This window comes from Episyrphus balteatus, chromosome 1 (genome assembly GCF_945859705.1).
Source record: "Episyrphus balteatus chromosome 1, idEpiBalt1.1, whole genome shotgun sequence".
Lineage (NCBI taxonomy): Eukaryota > Metazoa > Arthropoda > Insecta > Diptera > Syrphidae > Episyrphus > Episyrphus balteatus.
In genome coordinates, this window is record NC_079134.1 from 171,636,808 (window position 1) to 171,645,108 (window position 8,301).

The window sequence follows — 8,301 nt, forward strand, 5'->3', positions numbered from 1 at the left end:
ATTGAGGCTTTCCCAAACCAACGACTGTGAACGATTAAAAAAAAGACTGCGAAAGCGATTTTGTATGAAAAGCGTCGAATACAGCGTTTTTTGCTGATTAACTAAAATTTTACAACGAAGCTCCGCCGTGTCGTCGACGACAAAGAAAGGATGTTTGTATTTGTAGCGTTTTATATAAATGATGTCTTTTTACTTATTCTGCACCTAAACAACTACATAAAAAAGTATACAAATTTTTCAAGTTTCCCAATAATTTTAATTTTCACATCAATATTTGATATTTTGAACTTTTTTATTTTTACTAAAATCTGCTCTGTAATTTGCAAGATACTCAGCCCTTTTGTGAGTTTCACGTGGATATTTTTCCATTCGAAATGTTTAAGTGGGAAAAGAGCTGTCGATTATCTCGCATATTGGCTAGTATGCATAAAAAATAGGGATCGGGTCAAAATTCTGGCTTAAAAATTCTGCTTTTCAAAATTCTGCTTTTTCAGCGAAAATTCTGTTTTTCAAAATTCTGCTTTTTTTCTATTCTGTTTTTCAAAATTCTGCTTTTTAAAATTCTGCTTTTCAAAACTCTGCCAGCATTATATTTGAACAAAAAAATTCTGCTAATTCTGTTTTTTTTTTTATAGCATATGCGCTGGTTAAAGAAAAATACACCTCATTAATGTAATTCAGCATTGGTACTTTCCTAAATTTTTTTATTTAAGTGTCGCAAATATTTTTTGAAATGCATATACTGACTTTCTTTCAAATAAAATATGTATAGGTACTAATTGGAACCGATGTTGTATATTCCTTTTCTTATTCAAATTTTTGAATATTCATCTTTATTTGATAAATTAATAAATTTTTAGTTATGTTCGGAAATATTTAATATTAAAAACCTTTCCTGAATATTTTCAAATTTATTCATTTATAAAACAAAAATTAATTCGCATTTAAAAAATGACAAATTATGTTGGCAAGTAATCAAATAAGCAGATAATTTTTCAAAAAGATGATATTACAGAATTCTGCAAAAAATTAAAAAAGGGTTTGGAAAATGTTAAAAAGCGCGCGCTTCGCAGAATTTCGAAAAACAGAATTTTGAAAAACAGAATTTTGAAAAGCAGAATTTTGAAAGCAGAATTTTGTAAAGCAGAATTTTGAAAGCAGAATTTTGGCAAAAGAATTTTGACCCCGGCAGAATTTTGACCCCAACCCTAAAAAATAGTAAATACTAGCAATATGAAATTAATAAGTAAAAAACGTTCATACTTTACAATTTTTGAAGTAAAAGCATTTACAATATTTTATGCATATGACCCATTATCTGAGAAAAAGTTTAAAATACGGGGAGTGAAAAACTTTTCTCCCCGAACTCAGAACAATGGAATTTTGTTCACTTCAATCTGACAATAGGGCTGACTGCTCTTGGATTTCCGTCAGCTTCGTCCAAATTGATTAATTAATTCAATAGTGTTATTAGTCCAATCAGTGGTTTTTACTATTGAGTGGACGCACAAAGATGCATTTCATCAAATAACTCGGTATCAGTACATTTTAAACGACTTCCAAAAAAGAGGACGTATTCAATTCGTCTGTATGTTTCTTATGTTTGTTACTCATAACTTTGGACTGATAGAACCAATTTTGATAATTCTTTTTGTATTGGAAAGCTGGTGCCTGCAGTGTGGCCCAGGGCTACCTTCGTAGATTTTCAAAAAGAGGCCAAAAAAGAGGATTTTGATGAAAAAAGAGGCCCCAATAAAAATATGTGAAAATAGATAAGTTAAGTACGACAGTCACACGAAATACCTCATTTGCGACTTTCCCCGAACCGCAACACAAACCTTTTAACACAATTTCTTAACATTAAAATTGTATGAACATAATAAAAATAATATAAAATCATTACCTGTGAATAATTTCTTCAAGAAATAGTAGAGTAACTAAAGCTCAAAATATGGCAATATTAGGGAACCCGGCCGAACAGCTCCGATTTTGATGATTTTTTTTTTCAAATGTCGGTAATTAAAAATACTTTAAAGTCTATAGATTAAAAATTGCCGTTCTTGGCAGGAAATTTTTAAGTAAAATAAAATGCATTTTTTTTAAATTTATTTTTTTTTTTAATTCTATCGAAGTATTTAAATTTTTAGTCAAAGAATATTGTACTTACCAGTCTTTATGAATCAATATAATGAGTTAGGTTTATACGAAAAAGGTAAATTGTTAAATAAGAAACAGAATAAATACAAATTTTTAATTTAACTTTAATTAATATTTATTGAAAATCTTTGTTTGGTGTTTCTTCATTTTCACCATCATCAAAATGTATAATTGTCTGTGGGGGACAGTTAACACATACTTCACCATTGCATCCTACACATGCTGGTGTGCAGAAAAGTCCGGCTTTTCTACAGCCACAATTTTTTGTGCAGCCCGATTTACAACGGCAAAAAATTATTTTTAACAATTGTTCCGGAGCAGGAGGCTGATTCATGGTGTTAGGTACTAACTCGGTGTTTTTTAAACTCCATCCCCATTGCGTCGGAGATAGTTCGTTACCTAACCACAATTGCACCTGGAAATATACTTTTTTAAGGTGCTCCAAAGCTGCATCTGCTGAACAAGGTAAGCTTGCCAATTGTGGACGAACGTCTTTTACGATGCTTTTTTTAAAATATTTGTAACGGTATAGATTTAAATCAACCTCAGTTATCGGAGCGTTGTACATAAATAGTACACTTTTAATTCCAGCATTGTAAATACTATCTGAGTCTTTGTTTGGTATTTTGAAGATTTCAGCAGCATCTTGTAACTGTTTTTGTGTCTCGAATTTTTTAGAGAAATTGGTCTTTCCTTTGTTGTAAAATGCGGATGTTGTATCACAACCGGTAAATGCATGCAAAAATAGTATATGCTTTTTACAATTGGGGAACTTATCCAGACTGGATGTGGAATAGACTTTTTGTGGAGTCTTACCTTTACATGGTTTCAAAAAATAAATTTCTTTATCGCCTGGACTTAAGGCAATTAATATGACCAAAACATCAATATCTTCAGCTACTACAACTAGATTTGAAGCTGCCGAATCTAGTGCTGTAGTAACAATCAACCTATCAGCATCACTATCTGCCTGTCTAGTTTGTATTTTATGGATTGTTAAATGATTTATTAATTTAGATATAAATCTAGCTTTGTTGTATTCATTAGCAAGAAATTTTTCCTGTGGAACTTTTAAGTTCATATCGTCTTCAAATGCGTAGTTTACAGAAGAGTTACGTAAAGCTCTCCGTTTTCTCTCTGCTACTTTTGTAGTTTCTGTTTTGTATCCATCAAATACAACCACGACATTACAACCATAATGCCTGTTAAGGTATCGAACATAGCTTTGAAATATTACTGAGAATCTATCATTTATTACCCATTTAACACGATGTAATAGCATTCCGCCATCGATAATATATTTAAAGTTATTAATATCACCAATATTTGTGGAGACTTCTTGAAACATATTATAAAAAACCGACTTTTGGGTTTTTCTCATTCCCTCTTCATCATACAAAGAAAGTGGATATGGAGCTAGTTCATACTTCATATACTCCTGCAATTCATTGTCTGTTTTTTTAAGTATACTAATTCGTTGAAAAAGAAGAAGGGGGTCAATAGAAATGTTTTTGTTATTTATTTTAATTTTATTGGTAGCAGCAAGCAATGATACCACTTTATTTGATGTCTTTAACCGTATTTCTTTAAAATTTGCATCATTTATAAGATTCATGCACCTGATACCTATTTCAAAAGCATCGTAGCAATTTGTTTTTTCATCTCCTGTTACGCCTGTTGCAATATTAAAAATAGCATCCATTTCTGGAAACGGGTCATGTGATTGGAACCAATCTTCCAATTTTTTTACATCGGCGTCATCTCTCATGATTCTGGAATCTGTGGCGTCAACATGTTGATAAGATTTTTTAAAAGATATATCACAAAATGATTCCATGCCTTCGATGATGTCTTTTGTACATGGAACACTATTAATCCACTGGTATACAACACTTTCTGTTGCACCGCGTTTAAAAGGACCTCCTTCAACGCTCATGGATTTCATAAGTGTTTGTTCTATTGTTTGATCAGAATGTATACCACCGAAGAATTTATTGGTTCGTCTTGCTGTAAAATACATATCATCTATGAAGTGTTTGTATTCTATTGGATCCATTGTTTTTTCTAAATTTTGCATGTCTTGTAAATAAATTTGTGAGGACTTAGCGTATTGAAAATGACCAGCCACATGAAAAAACGGGATCATCAGTTTCACGCAGTGTAAATGTAGTTCCCAATCACCCATTCTTTCCGCCACAATAAAATCTCTTAAAATTGACACCATCCGGAAGTATCTTACCCATAATTTTGAAGTCTTGCTTGTGTTTTCTAGTTGTATTAATTTTCGTTCAAATATTTGTGTTAATTTTTTGAATTCGTTGTTTTCCTCAATATACTGGAAATTTATGGATTCTACTTCTAATTTATTAAATTTAAAAAAAAATTCTGAATTATTTTCCAATAATGTAGCAAACTCCTCATCTGTATTTTTCAATATGTTAAAAATGGTACTCGATAAAGTTAACTGTACAATAGTATGTGCCCGCACTGCACGGGCATATGCGTGACCGGATAGTATCTGATCAACTGTGTTATCAGCATAGATCAAATTTAATATCTCTTTGATACCGCTCCCGCCCATTATATAACCAATGCTTCCAAGGTAAGATAACAACATATGAAATCCTCCTAATCTCGCAACAACAAAAGTTTTTTCAGATACATTAGAAGCAGCTAAAATGTCTCTAGCTTTTATGTACAAGGGTTGGTCAAAAGTAACAAAACAAGTTTTCATTCGAAGCTTTACTGCTTTTTCTGCGGAATTTACTAAGGCAGTATAAATTGTGTTATAATCACTGGGTGGAGCATTTATAAAAGGAAAAAAGATTATAGTTGAAGGTTCAAATTTGTTTGTATTTGTTAAAGATTCCATAAAACCATTCCACCCAGTAAATTTTTCACTTTTGTACTTCATAAACATCCATAATAAATTTAATTTCGTCATAAATGTTGGATTCAAATTAAGTGTCTCATCAGAAATCTTAACTTTTATTTTCTGTAGTCCTTCTTGGGGGGGATTATTATAATACAATAAAGGAACTTTACCTTTTTCAGCAACCTCAGTTTCAGATGGAATTTGTTTTAGGCGTTTTAATGGTTCTTGAGGTTGTATGCCACTTCCTGGGGTATAAATTCCGATGGAGCCCATATAATGAAAAGTCCCTTTTCCATCCAGTGTGTTTATGTTAAAGTCTGCGTTATCGCATACAAATTGAACAAAAGTATTAGGTTTAACATCAATTGGGGTTTTAAAGAGGGCCGACGCTTCATATAATTTTGCTTCTCTATAAGACGCACAGAATCCTAAACTATTACATATATCTATTATTTTCCTGGATCCGAATTTTCGATGCAATGTTACTGCCAATCCAATTTGAAGTGATGACAAAAAATATCGCGGCCGAACTGCAGACATTATAGCATGGCTGATGGAAGTGCATTTAGTTTTATAAGCTTCATAATTCTCTTGAGTTCTGGTCTTATCTTTTAGAATGACTTCTTCTACAAAATATGATAACAACGTTGGTATGTTTTTGTTAACATCCGTAAACATTTGGTCACTCGCAGGATAAAAATCAGAATCACAAGGAACTGAACGAATTTCAGATCTTATAATGTCAGCGGCAGCTTTTAAAATTCTATATTTCTCATCTTCTTCATTTGAAGACCTTCGCTCGTACCAAGAATCAGCTAAAACATCATGTTGTTTATTTTTAAAACAAACTATAGTACTTTGCGTTGATTTGCATGAAAATATTATATTGTCCCCATAATTATTGAATAGTCTGGTACGAATTGTTTTATTCTCTGGAACATGGCCACTCACCTGATCCTTCAATTCATCAAATGTGAATTGACATTCATCATTACTTTCTATGTAATTGAAGATTTCATCCATGGCCTTGTTCACTAATAGCACTTGTGGATGTACTTGTATTTGACTTTCATCATTTTGACGGTGGAGACTTAATAAACAATTCTTATGGTAAATTGCTTTCTTTGATATCAAATCAACATTATAAATTCTCTGAAAAAGGTTTTTACTCTCATCATCGGTGCGATATTTAATCAAATTCAGTATAGATTTGTTCATCTCATTTGAAGTCACACTATGTAGAATAGGCCGAGTAGATTTCTTAACTCTCTTATTCTCTCCAATATTTAAGCATAAAAAACAATTTTCCTCCCAATCGAAATCAGTTTCCGAGTTTCGTAGTTTCTTTTTTTGAGGGTTGTACATGCCACAAGTTGTGGGTTTTCTTTTTGAAGATTTGATGTAGTGTGGGTGAATATATTTCCGTCGACAACTCTTATGAACATAGACATTTTTATTTTTTTTTAGAAGAGACCGAAATTTATCGTTTCTTGCAGTTGATGCTTCAATCAACTTGGTTAAACCTCTCATGACCTTAGAAGTAGCTTCTGTTTCACTATTTTTATCACAAATAAAGCATACATGATCGTTGATTAAACTTTGTATTGAGGCACTCATAATTATTTGCTATACACTAAAAATAAAATGTATGAAATAATAAACACATTAATATGGTTTGCATTGTATGTATGTATTTTAAACATCATAAAACATTGATGTTAAAGTTAAATGCAAATAACAGAACAATAAACTCACCTTTTATAATGATGCAAATATGTGTATGAATAAGTATTTTTGCTTTTAGATATCTCATCAAATCAAAAAAGATTTCGAAGTTATATTAGGCTAGATAGTAAAAATCTCATTATTTTCCTCAAAAATAACAGGCACTATTAACTTCATTATAACGATACTTACCTTCTAATATTTTCAAATAGGACCAATTGGCTCGAAAATGTTTTTTTTTTTTTTTTTTTCTTATCCTCACTTAACACACACTTTTCACCGATTTTGCGATATTTGAATATGAAAATCTTTCTTTTTTTGACGGATGCCTTGCAATAAATAAAATAAAATTTCAATGATAATGATTTTATTATGTTAAAGTAGCTATAGTTTGCAAGTAATTTTTTCCTACAGAATTTCATAATACCTATATTAAAAACAAGTGAAAAAGTAATAAAAAATATTATGTAATTCATTTTTAATATCTAGCTTCTACACGGTAAAAGTAACAAAGCATTAAGCACTGAATATAAAATGCCATAAGACATCCCATTTTTAATGTTAAATGATAGCTTTTCTTTAACTTAAATGTATTTATTACATTTATAAAAAAAAAAACAAATACATATATATAATTAATGAAGTACCTAACTTCAAAGATTTAACCTATAGGTTAAAATATTTTAAAGTACCGACATAATGAAAAAAATAAAAAATGGGAGTGGCTTTCACCACGAAGAGGTTCTATCCTCTGGTTCAGATGAAAAATTAAATTTTTTTTAGAACGACTTTGAAATTAAAAAACTTCTTTTATATGCCAATGCCAAATCTTACCATTCCAAAACATACCTTCATCAAAAGCTTAAAGTTTATATTTTATATACACTAATTTTGAACTTTTTTCTAAGAATAGTTTAAAAATTATAAAGGTTTTAAACTCAAGTTTTTAGTAAAAAAAAAAAAAATTAAAAATTTCAAACTATTTTTTTTTTTTATTTCTATACCTAAAAAAAATTTTTTTTTTTAATTTATAAAAAGCCTTATTTGTTCTTAGTTAAATGCAAAAAGTTTGATGATCTGGTGAGTTATAGTTTTTGGGTAATAAAATATTTTATATTCCAAAACTCTGTTTTTATAAAAAAAAATACACGAAAATCGAGAGTTTTTTTAAATTTTTTTTTATACCTTAATACATGAACTCCCCTTTTCTTCTGAATTCAATTAACAATAAATGTGGCCAAAAAAAATTGTAAGAAAAATTTATATTTTAATAAGAAAAATTTTGAAAAAAAGGCATGTTAAGTTATTTGTTGTTTTTTTTGTATTCAAATTTCTGAGTTTGAAGACCATTTATTCAAAAACCACTGATGGCATTATCTTTTTTTTTTATTTATAACACAAGAATAAACTATTAGCTTTTCAAAAATATATTTTTGGGTACTGCAGGTGTTGCCGTTGTTCCTAAATATTTTTTTTTCTGTTTAAAGTCAATTTTTGAGAAAATAGCATCTACCACCTAAACGATGCACAATTGTATATTACTT